The 15,316-nt window shown below is 38.9% G+C and overlaps 1 long non-coding RNA gene across 3 annotated transcripts in view; it reads left to right on the top strand.

The window, feature by feature from the left end:
* Positions 1-15,316, top strand: part of LOC116568700 — a 38,038-nt gene that overhangs the window by 15,498 nt on the left and 7,224 nt on the right. Inside the window, exon 3 of one of the 3 annotated variants that reach the window (XR_004276734.1) lies at positions 11,860-12,463. The exons of the other annotated variants lie outside the window; for them this stretch is intronic. This is a non-coding gene — a long non-coding RNA (uncharacterized LOC116568700). The remainder of the gene's footprint in view (positions 1-11,859; positions 12,464-15,316) is intronic. 3 annotated transcript variants of the gene reach the window in all.

Genomic DNA, 15,316 nt, shown 5'->3' with positions numbered 1-15,316 from the left:
GTGGAGTGGAGAAAGACACATTCTCATTTTTCTTTCCTTTTTTTTTTTTTTTCTTAAGATTTATCTCTCTATCTATTTATTTATTTATTTATGACAGAAAGATATCAAGACAGGGAACACAAGCACGAGGGAGCTAGAGAGGGAGAAGCAGGCTCCTGCTGAGCAGGGAGCCAGATATAGGGCTCTATCCCAGGATGCTGGGATCAAGACTGGAGTGGAAGACAGACTCTTAACCACTAAGCCACCCAGGTGCCCCTTACACATTCTCATTTTCCATCTCAGTTCAGAAATAAAAATTACATTAGCCATTTGTAGTATGTCTATTAATATTCCTTTGATAATTTTATGATCCTTAGCATTTTTAAGCAGACCTTGAATTTTGATACCACAAATCCTAATTGGCATTTAAAGATTCTTTTTCTTATTAGCAAAATGAATTGACCTAAGAAATTTATAGGGATGCTCCGTTAAACTAATATCATGACCAAAAAAATAAGATAAAATGATCAAAATAGTTTGAGTAAGAACCAGCCCAGTAAAATGAGGGAAATATTAGTTCCTAAATATTGTGTCCTTAGAGTTATAACTCGGGCTTGAATCTTAACTCATGGAAGGAAATATCAAGATGTTGGTTCAAACCTATTCAGAAAACAAATATTTTTTTTCTAAGCAATGGAAGTAATTATGTAAATAACATCCCACTATCCTCAGGAACCAGAATAAAATATCCATATATTGCTGTCTGGCACTCCCATACTTCAGCCCAGCCTCTTTCACCCCTGTTTATTTATTTTATATATTTGCTTTATTTTTTATTTGTTTTCTCACTATTATTTTCAATTAGCCAGCATATCATACATCATTAGTTTACCTATTTATAATTGCAAGAGATTAGCTGAGTAAGTCTTGATTCCACTATCAGTCTCCCATAAATGACACATTTTAAAACTATATAAAACTGAGAGGTTCATCTATTAATAACTCAGTCCCCCTACTAATTTAAGTTCAAATTGCTTGGCCTAGAATTCATGGCCCTTCACACTCTGGCCTCAGCCTGACTTTCCCTTCTTATCATTAACCATTTCCTTAAAGTCATTATGATCCAGTCAAGCATATAGTTATCCAAAATCATTCCATGCTTTTTTAACTCTGCACCTTTTTTCAGGCTCTTTGGTCCTTCTATCTGGAATGAACGGCCATTCATCTCTCTCTGTCTATCCTATAGATTAAGATAAAGTATCACTTTCTGCAGTGATTTGTTTCAGTTCCCCAGTTGGGTATGAGTATTTAGTTTATATCACCTTTATGGAATTTATCATTATATCTATAAATGATATAAACAATCTCTAAAGTCCAGGGACCATTCCGTATACTTACTGATCTCCTCTGCAGTGTAACACAGCATCTCACAGAATGCCCAGTGAATATGTATAAGAGTGAATAATTGAATAATTGTTTAGTCTCTGATCTTATATTTATACTATGTATTATTCATACAGATACCCTCAATCTTTTCATACCAATGCAACTTTATTATAGGGATAAGTTATTTTCAAAGACCCTAAGAAATCCATTTTCCAATAATATGACACACTTGACACATGACCAACCCTCCCACTAAAAATAATTAAAATAATTTTTAAATTTTTAAGTACATCCCTATATTAGCAAGAGAATAAGGACGCTCAGAAACCAAAACCTAAATGAATATAGGAATCCAGAGAGGTAACCTGAGCTTTGAATCTGGCTTTCACTTTGAGGACATTTGCCTATGAAGGTGAACTTGAGCGTCTGTATTTATAGGTAACAGGAGACAAATCCTAAGAGGCACCTGACCAAGATGAGAAATCTAACAGGAGATGTCTTAATAAATCAGGTACCCCAGAGGCCTAAACCCTCAAGGTATGTGTAAACTAAAAATAAATCCAGGAGACAATCAGGAAAATGGCTTATTATAAAATGTGGTATTAGGTAGAAGGAAACATTATTAAATCCTCCCTTGGAATTCATATCCACAAGCTGGCCTTCACCTGAGCTCAAACTACCTGGGAATATCAAAACATAAAATGAAATAAAAAATAAAAAACAAAAAATCCTCAAGCAAGAAAATCTAAAGCGTTTCTATGTTGGTAGGGTTTCCCAATGTTTGGCAAAGCAAATGCAAATAGTCACTGGAGGTATAAATTGCCAATACAGGCCTCAAAAAGTTTGAGCAGATAGGGATGCCTGGGTGGTTCAGTTGGTTAAGCATCTGTCTTTGGCTCAGGTCATGGGGTGCCTGGGTGGCTCATTGGGTCAAAGCATCTGTCTTTGGCTCAGGTCATGATCCCAGGGTCCTGGGATTCACCCTGGCATCAGGTTCCCTGCTCTTCTCCCTTCCCCCATGTTCTCTCTCTCTCTCTCTCAAATAAATAAATCATTAAAAAAAGACTAAACTGGTTTTAAAAGAGACAATGAGAGAGAGAGAGGAAGGAGGGAGGATGGAACTAAATAGGACACTTGGAAATTAAAAATATAAAAGTTGGAATTAAAAATTCAATGTTGTTTTCTTTCCCCTTTTCCTTTCTCTTATTCCAGTCCAACAATTCAGGCTTGGCTTTTTTTTTTTTAATTAGCAAACTTTCTTCACCTGATCTATCAAAAAAACTACCACTAAACATCATACTTAATAATAAAAAACATTCCATTTGAGATCAAAACAATGACTAGAATGTCCACTTTTTCTCAACTTTGTGTTGGGAGTCTCTAGCTAGTATCTAAAGGGAATAAAGGAAATAAACACTAGAAAGATGGGAAGAAATTAAAATATTATCATTTTTAAGTGGTATGACTATTATGAAAATCCAACAGAATCTATAAATAATTTCTAGGATAAGAAAAGAGTTTATTAAATGTGCAGAGTAAAACTCTATTGCATTTTATGGGGCACGTGGCTGGCACAGTCAGTCAAGCGTCCAACTTTTGGTTTCAGCTCAGGTCATGATCTCAGGGCTTTGAAATTGAGCCCCACGTTGGACTCTGCACAGTGCAGAGTCTGATCCAGACTCTCTCTGCTCCTCCCTGCAGTGTGTTTGCTCTTGAATAAATAAATCTTTTTTAAAAAATCAATTGCATTTTATATGCCAATAATACAGAGTTGAAAAATAGATTTTTAAAAACTAAAATAAAAATAAATTAAATACTCAGAAGGAAGTTTAATAAAAATATGTAAAACCATTATAGACAAAAATATAAATATTTACTTAAATATTTTAAAGACCTAAATAAAGCAACAAGTATACCACGCTCATGAACTAAAAGACTTATATCACAAAGTTCATAGCTCACAGTAATTGTAGTAATTCATAGTAATTGTTATGTAAATTTGAAACAGTTGCAACAACAATCCCATCAGCTGTGTGTGTATGCATTAACAGGTTTAGTCCAAAATTTAATATTTTTTAAAAGGTTTTATTTATTTATTTATTTAACAGAGAGAGAAATCACAGTAGGCAGAGAGGAATACAGAGGGGGGTGGGGGAAGCAGGCTCCCCGGGGAGTAGAGAGCCCAACACGGGGCTCAATCCCAGGACCCTGAGATCATGACCTGAGCAAGGCAGAGGCCTAACTCACCGAGACACCCAGGCATCCCTAGTTTAAAATTTATATTGAAGTTCGAGGATCAAAAAATTGTCAAGATGCTATTCTACTGAAGGAGAAGAAAAACAGTTTGGAAAACTTGACCTATTACATATATTTTTTATGAACTTACAGAAATTAAAATTAGGTGGTGTTGACACAGACTGACAATCAGAGAAATGAAATCTAGTAAAAAGCTCAGAAATAAAGTCCTACATTTATCACATGATATATGGTCAAGGTGGTACTAAAAATCGATGAGAGGCAAATGGACTTTTCAAGGTGGTACCGGAACAATTGAGTATCCACAAGAGGTATAATTGATGGTGTATCCTTACCTGATAGCGTTACACAACATTAAATTTCAGATGGATTAAATATCTATGTGTGATGGTTAAAACTGTAATTAGAATACAATATAGCAAAGTAGTTTCATGACCTCACTGTCCAGAAAAATTTCTTAAAATGGGCAAACATAAAGAATATAATTGATAGACTTAACTATATAAAAATTAAGAACATCTGTTCCTCAAATACACCATAAAAAGATTTAAAATAATAACAGTTCCCCCACACACACACACATCCTGGGAGAAGGATTCGTATCCAGAATATATAAAGAATTCCTATGAAACAATAAGAATGTGGAAACCAACAAAGTTTATTAAAAACATCCCTCCAAAGTATAAATACTTTGTAAATCAATACATGTCACCACATCAATTTTAAAGAATTTAACATTGAAATAATCATTTTTCCTAAATCCAGAGTTACCCAATATCAAAACCTGTAGTCACATGCAGAAAAATGAAATTGGACCATTTCCTTACACCACACATGAAAATAGACTCAAAATGGATGAAGGACCTCAATGTGAGAAAGGAATCCATCAAAATCCTTGAGGAGAATACAGGCAGCAACCTCTTCAACCTCAGCCACAGCAACGTCTTCCTAGGAACATCGCCAAAGGCAAGGGAAGCAAGGGAAAAATGAACTATTGGAATTTCATCAAGATCAAAAGCTTTTGCACAGCAAAGGAAACAGTGAACAAAACCAAAAGACAACTAACAGAATGGGAGAAGATATTTGCAAACGACATATCAGATAAAGGGCTAGTGTCCAAAATCTATAAAGAACTTAGCAAACTCAACATTCGAAGAACAAATAATCCAATCAAGAAATGGGCAGAAGACATGAACAGACGTTTCTGCAAAGAAGACATCCAGATGGCCAACAGACACATGAAAAAAGGCTCCACATCACTCGGCATCAGGGAAATACAAATCACAACCACAATGAGATATCACCTCCCACCAGTCAGAATGGCTAAAATTAACAAGTCAAGAAATGACAGATGCTGGCGAGGATGCGGAGAAAGGGGAACCCTCCTACACTGTTGGTGGGAATGCAAGCTGGTACAACCACTCTGGAAAACAGCATGGAGGTTCCTCAAAACGTTGAAAATAGAACTACCCTATGACCCAGCAATTGCACTACTGGGTATTTACCCTAAAGATACAAACATAGTGATCTGAAGGGGAACGTGCACCCGAATGTTTATAGCAGCAATGTCTACAATAGCCAAACTATGGAAAGAACCTAGATGTCCATCAACAGATGAATGGATAAAGAAGAGGTGGTATATATACACAATGGAATACTATGCAACCATCAAAAGAAATGAAATCTTGCCATTTGCAATGATGTGGATGGAACTAGAGGGTATCATGCTTAGTGAAATAAATCAATTGGAGAAAGACAACTATCATATGATCTCCCTGATATGAGGAAGTGAGATGCAACATGGGGAGTTAGGGGGGTAGGAGAAGAATAAATGAAACAAGATGGGATTGGGAGGGAGACAAACCATAAGTGACTCTTAATCTCACAAAACAAACTGAGGGTTGCTGGGGGGAGGGGGGTCAAAAGAAGGGGGTGGGGTTATGGACATTGGGGAGGGTATGTGCTATGGTGAGTGCTGTGAAGTGTGTAAACCTGGCGATTCACAGACCTGTACCCCTGGGGATAAAAATACATTCTATATTTATAAAATCAATAAATTAAAAAAAAAACCTGTAGTCACACTTACCACTTACCTTATTTTGCTTTCCATATTCATTTGTTTGACAAATACATTCAGTTCTTCCTCTTCAAGTTTTCTCACATTTTTGTCCTTTCCATTACTCTGTCACTGTCACAATTCAGAACTTCATTTATTTAAATTTGTGATAAGTTTCTAACTCGTCTCCTTTCATCAAAGTTATCTTTTACACCCTTCCTGTTTCCTGCTCACCAGATCTAGATTAATTCAACTTAAAAACCACACTTTAGTTTGTTTGTTTGTTTTTTAAAGATTTTATTTATTTACTTATTTGACAGACAGAGATCACAACTAGGCAGAGAGGCAGGCAGAGAGAGGGGTTGGGAAAAGCATTCTCTCTGATGAGCAGAGAGCCTGATGTGGGGCTCGATCCCAGGACCCCAAGATCATGACCTGAGCCAAAGGAGAGGCTTAACCACTGAGCCACCCAGGTGCCCCCACAGTTTAGTTTTCAACGAAAACATATTTAATCACAACCACATAATAAGAGGCTAAAAATATTCTAAAAATAGGGAGCTGCTTTTCGGTTATACAAGTCATAAAACCTGATATATGAAAGAACACCGCAATTTGATAGATACTAATTTCTGAACCATATGGAAAAAATATATATTTCTAAAGCACACATATATATTAAGAAAATCATGTGTTAAAAATGAAACTTTTTTTAAAGATTTTATTTATTTATTTGACAGACAGAGATCACAAGTAGGCAGAGAGGCAGGCAGAGAGAAGGGGGAAGCGGGCTCCCTGCCGAGCAGAGAGTCCCATGCGGGGCTCGATCCCAGGACCCTGGGATCATGACCTGAGCTGAAGGCAGAGGCTTTAACCCACTGAGCCACCCAGGCGCCCCAAAAATGAAACATTTTTGAAGATGTAAGAGAGTATCCTTACAACCTTAGAGTAGAAAAGTTTTCTTAACTACAATACAGTAAGTACAAACTACACAGGAAAAGATGATAAATTTGACTAGATTAACATTTAATACTTGTGTTTACTAAAAAATCCATTTAGAAAATGAAAAGATAAATCATACCCTGAAAGAAAAGATTTGTGTCACAAAGTACTGTCAATGGATTACGATCTCAAAAATATGTTAAAAAAATTGTCCAAGTCAATGATAAAAAGACGAATAACCCAGTGGAAAATGGGCAAGGGTCCTGGATAGTAATAGAAGTGGAAACATGAAGGACCAAAAAGCATAAGAGACCATGTTTAATCTCATCATTACTCAAGGATATACAAGTTTAAACTACACTGACCGACCAGACTGGCAAGAGTCAAGTGACAAGAGTTAAGTGTAAGATGCAGTTGTGGGGCAAATAAAACTGTTGCACAGCTGGGCACCTGGGTGGCTCCGTGGGTTAAGCCTCTGCCTTCGGCTCTGGTCATGATCTCAGGGTCCTGGGATAGAGCCCCGCATCAGGCTCCCTGCTCAGCGGGGAGCCTGCTTCCTCCTCTCTCTCTCTGCCTGCCTCTCTGCCTACTTGGGATCTCTGTCTGTCAAATAAATAAATAAAATCTTAAAAAAAAAACCCAAAACAAAACTGTTCCATGGCTATAGCATCACTATAGACTTGTCCAATCACAACGTTGTTTATCTGAAATTAATGTAACACTGTGTGTTAACCCTACCTCAATGAATCGATCAAATCTGTTACATGGCTGTAGGGAGTGTAAATTGACACAACACTCACTCTGGAAAAACACTATGACATTATCCAATAAAGCTGATGCCCTTACTCTATGATTCAGCAATTATACTCCTAAGAACATATATCCCCTACAGAAACACTCGCATATGTGCATCTTGATACCTGTAAAAAAACGTTCACACCAGAACTTACTATTATGGCAAAAACCTGGAAACAGCCTAAATGTCTGTCAACAATACAAAGGATGAACAAATAGTGGCATATGTGTAGAATGGAATTTTCATATATAGTGGTAAAAAATAAAGAACTACAGATTACACAAAACAACATGGATGAATCCCAAGAATGTAATATCAAACACAAAAGCTGGCTATGGAAAATGTAAATAATATGATTCCATTTATATGAGGCACAAAAGCATGTCCTACCTACATGGATATTTTTCTATTACCAATGTTGTCAGTTCTTCACAATCTGGGTGCAAGCAATCTATTTAGTTAGAAATTTGAAAACAGTTTAACTACATTATTACTTTCCTGGGAGTCAGCCAAGAACTTCCATCAAAGCTTTTCCAGAAATTGATGAGATATAAATTAGAAAGGAAGAGAAAGAGAATGAGAGCCTGAACGGTAGAGTGAGAGGTACACATATTTTCGTGATGCCAAATCAATACATTTCAACATTTCACCTTTCTTTCATTTTTTTTTAGAGTTCAAGTAAGCACTTTTATTTTACTTTACATCGCTTTATAAACTGTTCAAAATATCAACCATCTCTGGCAGATAACCAGTTAAATTTATGTCGCCATTTTAATGTAAATCCTTTATCATGTCCAAAGACTTGGTTTCTAGCTCCAATTCCACAGTTAGTCATGTGTCCTTCATTAAGTTATACTGCTTCACTGGGCTTCATTCTTCTTTTCTGTTAAAATAGGGATAATCAGGGACGCCTGGGTGGCTCAGTTGGTTGAGCAGCTGCCTTCGGCTCAGGTCATGATCCCAGCGTCCTGGGATCAAGTCCCGCATCGGGCTCCTAGCTCCGCAGGGAGCCTGCTTCTCCCTCTGACTCTGCCTGCCACTCTGCCTGTGCTCGCTCTTGTTCTCTCTCTCTCTCTGACAAATAAATAAATAAAAATAAATAAATAAATAAAATAGGGATAATCATGTCTGCCTCAAAGCATCCTCATGAGAATTAAATAGGAAACATTTTTTTTAAGTGTCATCGTGGTTCCCAACATATAACAGGCATTCAACAAATAGTAATTCCCCACTACCATCACTGGGTCACTTGACTATCTGAATCATTTAAAAAATAAGAATGGGGGTTGGGGGAGGGGACAGAATTAAACCTCAGAAGGCAAGCAGCTACTTAAATGCTTGGTCATCAAGTCTCTTGAAAATATACTCGTGTCTGTTGCAGCAAAAAAGGAGGTCATAGTAATTTCTAACTTGTGTTTTCTCTTCTTTAACCATAAAGATCATCACATATTCCATAATCACAGTAGTTCACTGCTCCCCTTATTTTATAGAACAGTTCTTGCCAATTTGATGGCAATCATCATGTCCTGTCCCTTCTTTCTGTTTGTTTATATAGTTTTCTCGTGACCCAGATCCCTAGCCCCGATCTCATCCTCCTTTAGGTTGTCACTGACTGCCTAACACACAGCATCTTTCTTTATGCTTAGGCAAAGAATTAGCCTGTTAACTGGCATACCCAATTCCCTACCCTGCTTTCGCCCACCCCTTTTTATCGCTTCAGCTGTTGAACATGGAGGACGGTCTGCAATCACTACCAGGGATCTAGGCACCTAATATTTGAACCCAGAAAACATGCTATCTGATACACATACTATAATTTATACCTCACTTCTGGGGTTAAATATACCCCTAATTTCTAAAAAACAAACAAACAAAACAGAAAAACTAACCTTCATTGGAGCATTGGACTCGACCTATTACTAAATGATTTACATAAGGGAGCCTGGGTGCTCCCTGACTTTGGTTCAGGTCATGATCCCAGGGTCCTGGAATCGAGTCCCACAACAGGGCAGTCCCCTATCAGGGTCCAAGCTCAGCAGGGAGTCTTTTTCTCCCTCTACCTCCCCACCCCTGCTGTGCATGTTCTCTCTCTCTCAAGTAAATAAAATCTTTAAAAAAAAAGAAGATTTACTTAAAAAGAATGAGTCAAAAATTACTTCTTGCCTGAACACTTTTCTAGATCCATGCAAGGGAATTTTGACTTCCTGTTTTCATGGTGCTTAATACAATGATATGCACCAAGCTGATCACCAATAAATACTGTTGACTGACAGATTCTTATTAAAGAAAATGACAGCGACAATGGGAAGATCATATTTCCCCACATTTTGCATGTAACTGTGTAACTTGTTTTGGCCAAAGAAATATGGGTGGTGATATACCTCACTTTCTGGTCTCTTAAAACATCCCCTGGGGTCCTCCACACTCTGCTAGCCAGCTGCCCAAATGAAGGGTACTCACTGAAGGTGTCTGGGGGTCTTACTGAAAAGTAGAACCACCACATGGAAGGACCCTGGGTCCCTGACTCAACATGGGGTGTGGGGGTGGAGAATCCGCAGGGGAGCCTCTGAAATACTCTGTTCTGTGATTGAGTAAGAAAAGAAACTTTTTTTTTTCCTTTAAAGATTTTATTTATTTATTTGACAGAGAGAGAGATCACAAGCAGGTAGGAAGGCAGGCAGAGATAGAGGGGGAAGCAGGCTTCCTGCGAGCAGAGAGCTCTATGCGGGACTCGATCCCAGGACCCTGACATCATGACCCGAGCTGAAGGCAGAGGCTTAACCCACTGAGCCACCCAGGCACCCCAAAATAAAACTTTTTTTTATTAAGCTATGAAACTTGGGAATTATTTGTTATAGCGGCTAATGTTACTAATATTAGGAATTACTTTACTACCTGACAGTTTATATGTCAGAATAAAAGACAAAACACAGCCATGAAATACTCCTAGAAGTAATTTGCCAATTCAGGTAAATGCAGTCTTTAGATCATTATGGTCCTAGACAAGACAATATCTGTGTGTTACGGACATCATACAGTTGTGATCTTCCTAAGTTTTAAATAGAAAATGTATAAAAATTTAAAAAATAGATAATTTGGCAATATTTGGGTGATAGCGAGCCAATATATTTTATCCTTAATAATCACTAGTTTCTAGCATTCTGAAGCTCTTGTAACAATAGTCAAGCCTAGGAAACACTGATTACCATTTCTTCCACAATGCAGAAATAATACATCCTCTAACCTTTAAGGCTGAGCTATAAAAAATGCTTATGGGTTAGGGATGTGTGTGTTAGGAGACAATTCTCCACGAATCTTCACACTTCTTCACATCACATCACAGTAGAGGCACTGAGCATCTTCTAATTCTGGACTATCTTTCTAAGATACTTTATAAAGAACAGTCTTGAAAGATAGAAGTAATGTGTTCCTCTGGAGCACAGAGTAGTTTTGTTTGCTGCCTAGTAAAATGAAAATAATGTTTCCCTCTGATCCAAAGTTTGGGAAGATTTGGGGTTTCCTAAGCTTGGAGTTCCTCATCTGTGACATAAATCCACTGTGTACATAGCACTCAGGTAGGGCCATCAACATTTCTCCCATGGGACCTGGAGCATGTGGAGAAGTGGGCACTAGCAAAAAGTTCATACTACCTCACATGCGTTGAGTAATAAAGCCTTCAGTCTCTGACTCGGATGTCTTATGTCTTCAGCCAGACATCATGAAGTTGTGGCAAGCTCACTTGCTGGGTCGAGAGGAGGGCAAAATCTCAGATCCTTCACCATTCCTGAGAACATGATACAGGAGAAGTCCACCGGAGAGAGGAGGAGGACAAAAGAAAGCCCACACTTACTGTCCAGGGAGAGTACAGAAAATGAAATGACAAGGAAATAAAGAAAAAACACCAAATGACTATGCCCCTTCTTTTGCCTCTCAGGGCAGACTGCCTAGACAGAGTGGGGGAATGGAGACACAGTAGAAATATCCAGATTGATGAGGGCCGATCCCAAGTGTGTGATTTGGGAGTCAGGAGTAGCTAATGGCATGTTTCCCCAGGATAGTGGATGTTATGGTGTGGTCCCCAGTTCCTCCCTTCTCCAATACTAATGCACTCATTTCCCTAGGTGGTGACAATATTGATGTCTGACAGTTCACAACTAAATATTTCTCAGGAAACTGCTTTCAGCTGAAGAGAGCCCCACTATGCAAGGGAATGACTCTGGGGGGGTGGGGCAGGTCAGCAAGAAGCAAGTCTCCCCAAAGACTGGTCAATGCAGGTCTAATACTGATCCAGTATTGGTCAATAGAGGGTTCCTAGACCCTTGCCTTAATTCAGGACACCTTGATGGTTTATTTCAGCTCCAAAGCCTCTCTACAGGATTAGGAGACTTTGTGGCATTCTATCACACTTCTATCCTGCTCTGATCATTCCTCTATTACTTCCACCCAGCTGTAGGCTCTGGGAGCCCTCCCCAACAAACTTCTGCATGTAAATCTCCACCTCAGAGTGTGTCTCCTGGAAATCTTACCTGCAATACTTGAAAGATTTTATGCCCCTAGTTGGGGTGCCACATACAACCTCATCCAGAGTGATGCAGAAGAAATAATGCTGCCAAGTGAGCCTGAAGCAGCATGCAGGTCTCCCCCAGCCCCCACACACGAGGGATGCAGGAGACCTAGTGGTTTCCACACGCTCTAATAAAGGGACCAAAATCTGAGAGCTGGAGGATCAGCAAAAGCGTGGGAACGCAAAGCCAAAATACGTGGCTTTCTCCTCTGGAAACATGTTTGGGACCAGGATATATACCAGCATGTGTCCAAGTGACCACACAAGCATTTCAGCAGATGTCTACGAAGAAAGCCAGAATGGCCACTCCACAGACTAGCTAAAATCTACAGGCCCATGTAGCCTCCTACAATTATGTGGTCACATAAGTCTCATCTCCAAATGCAACCAAATACCATTCTAGAAGTATAGAGAAAGAGGGAAAATCAATTTTACACCTAAGAATCTGAATCATGCAGAGAAGAATATTCAAACCAGAAGACATTAGGTACTGGCAAATTTGAAGTTTATGTCTCACCACTTCCTCCCCAAATTCTGCCACCAGAAGGTATAAGAAATTTGAAGGCTACATTCCCCTGGCACATTTGTACTAGTAAATTTGCAACCATTGGTAAATAGAGGTCCGTAGCAATTCCATAAAGAAAAATTCTAGTTTTAAACCCTAATTTTGCAAATGATAGTATAGCTAAAATGGACTAGAACTTACATGGGTGGTTTGAAAGCTCTCTGATCCAATAATATGAATTTTCAATGGACCAGATTAACAACTTACTGAGAACTGAACTTTCCTTTTGAATCCCCCCAGTGACTAGCATAGCATATGATGAGTAAATATTTGAATATAATTTACTATCAGTATATTACTGATTTGGGATCATATAGTTCCACTCCATGTCCTAAACACTTAGAAGTCTTTTAATTTTCAAAAACCATTTGATAATGTAAAAATATCTGTAGGAGCATCATTTTTTTAGCTCCTATTACAAAATACCTTATCAGGATTAGTTGAAAACTACAAGTAAGAAAAGAGAGCAGAGTTCTGGGAGGGAAGAAATAGGACTCAGGGAGGGTGAGGGGGGATAGACAGGCCAAACTAATTCATTTGCAGGTTCACAATTTGCCTCAGGCCAGCCCTGAAAAGGGGCATGCAAGAATAGTAATTTTATCCCCAAAACGTATTCTATCCGGTGACAGCTGAAGTAGCAAACTAGTATAACTGAGAAATAGCAACAGGAAAACAAAATCTCCCCAATGATTCTGGTCCATTTCAGACATTATCTACTCTTTTGAGCGAACCTGTTTGTGGCAGGCAGGGTAATACACTCACCGGGAAGACGCCCATGTCCTAATCCCCAAGAATCTGTGAATGCGCTGCCTCACATAGCCGATGGGATTTTGAACTGTACTTAAGCTGTGATTAAATTAAGAATCTTGACCTGGGAGACTTCACCATGAGTCATCCATGAGGGGCCCAATGTAATCATGAGGGACCTTAAATGTGCAGGGAGCCCACAGTGTCGGTGTCAGTGTATTACGACGTGAGAAAGACGGAACAGGCCATTGCTGGTTTTGAAGATGGAAGGGGAATGAAGTGGAAACTGGAAAAAGTGGGAAAACAGATGCTCCCATGAGGCCTCCAGAAAAGAATACAGCCCTGCAGTCACCTCGATTTCCAAAAGTGAGAACCAGTCTGGGCTTCCGACTTCCAAAAATTCTAAGCTAATAGATGTGTGTCACTTTCATCCATTGAACTTGAGGTGATTTGTTTCAGCAACGGGACATTAATACAGTGTTCATTGAAGCAAAGGGGATCAAAGCTGAAGGAAGAATCAAATCACTATTCAATTAGTATATTTGTTTAATCACTTGAGAAAAGGCATTGGAGTAGGTCTTCAGACTGACACAGTACCCATTGTCCGTCCATCAGGAAGCATTCTTAAGTGGTGTTTTTTGGGAAGAAAAATCTGACCAAGACGACGTGATGGAGTTCCACAGGAAAGACAGAAGCTAGACAAGGGCGTGCGTCGGAGCAGCCATAAAATGGAGACAGATCCTAGGGACATTTTTTGTTTCTATTTCCCTGAGAGATTTTTTTTTAAATATGAATGGTGAAAAAGAACACAACAGTAAATATTCAGGCTGGTGGGATAATGAAAAAAATCAATCATCTCAAAACAACTTCATCTCCAGGGTGACTTCAGTAATTTAGGAAATAATGGCCTGTCCTGGTTATAAGCATGTTTCTTGACTTGTGGAAAATACATGCAATCTTACATTCCTCAAGAAAAAAATGAGAGAGGTGACAACTAATTATTTATTGACTACATATGCTATAAATATTACATGTGGGGCTAAGCTAGAAACAATCAGAGAATAATGAATGCCTCCATTTAGTCTTTGTCTTTATCTAGCATTTTTCAATGAAAACTAATGCTCATCAAGAACCCAAATTAACAATTAACAATGGTTGTCTTTAGGTGGTTGGTCTACAGAGCTATATTGAAGGAGTTGTTTTTTTTTTTTTAAATATAGTGAATGTTGGGGCACGTGGGTGGCTCAGTCAGTTGGGCATCACACTCGTGGTTTTGGCTCAGGTCATGATCTCAGGGTTGTGAAATCAAACCCCACATGGGGTTCCACACTCCATGAGTCGTATGCTTGAGATTCTCTCACTTTCCCTCTACTCTGTCCCTCCCTTGCTAGCTCGCTCTCTCTCTCTCAAATAAGTAAATATTTAAAAATATAGATAGTGAATGCTAGCAATTATAAAAGTAAATTTTCCTCTTAATCATCAGGATTAAGGGGCATCAGGAGGCAGCTTTGCATTGTACCAGTGACCCGTAAAAGTTCTCTCTGGTATCATACTCTTTACGATTCACGTGTGAAAAGGGAGGCAAGAGTGCCTGGGCGGCTCAGTCAGTTATGCATCTGACTCGTGATCTCAGCTCAGGTCTTGATTCCAGGTTTGTGAGTTCAAGCCCCATATTGGGCTCCACACTGGGTATGGAGCCTACTTTTAAAAGGTGGTGAGGGGCGCCTGGGTGGCTCAGTCGGTTGAGCCTCTAACACTTGATTTCAGCTCAGGTCATGATCTCAGGGTTGTGGGATCAAACCTTGCATCAGGCTCCATGCTCAGCATGGAGTCTGCTTGAGAATCTCTCTCTCTCTGCCCCTCTCCTTGCTCGGGCTCTCTCTCTCTTCCCTAAATAAATAAAAATTTTAAATAAATTAATTAAATTAAATTTAAAAATTAAAAAAGGGAAGACAAAATTGCCCACCTTCTCAAGGAGTCAGTCATTCTGTTCAGTCTTCTGGAAAAATTGTCCCCATCATTCTTAAT

Source organism: Mustela erminea, chromosome 11 (genome assembly GCF_009829155.1).
Source record: "Mustela erminea isolate mMusErm1 chromosome 11, mMusErm1.Pri, whole genome shotgun sequence".
NCBI classification, from domain to species: Eukaryota; Metazoa; Chordata; class Mammalia; order Carnivora; family Mustelidae; genus Mustela; species Mustela erminea.
Note: the sequence above shows the minus strand (reverse complement) of the source record. Positions and strands in the feature narration are given on the sequence as shown.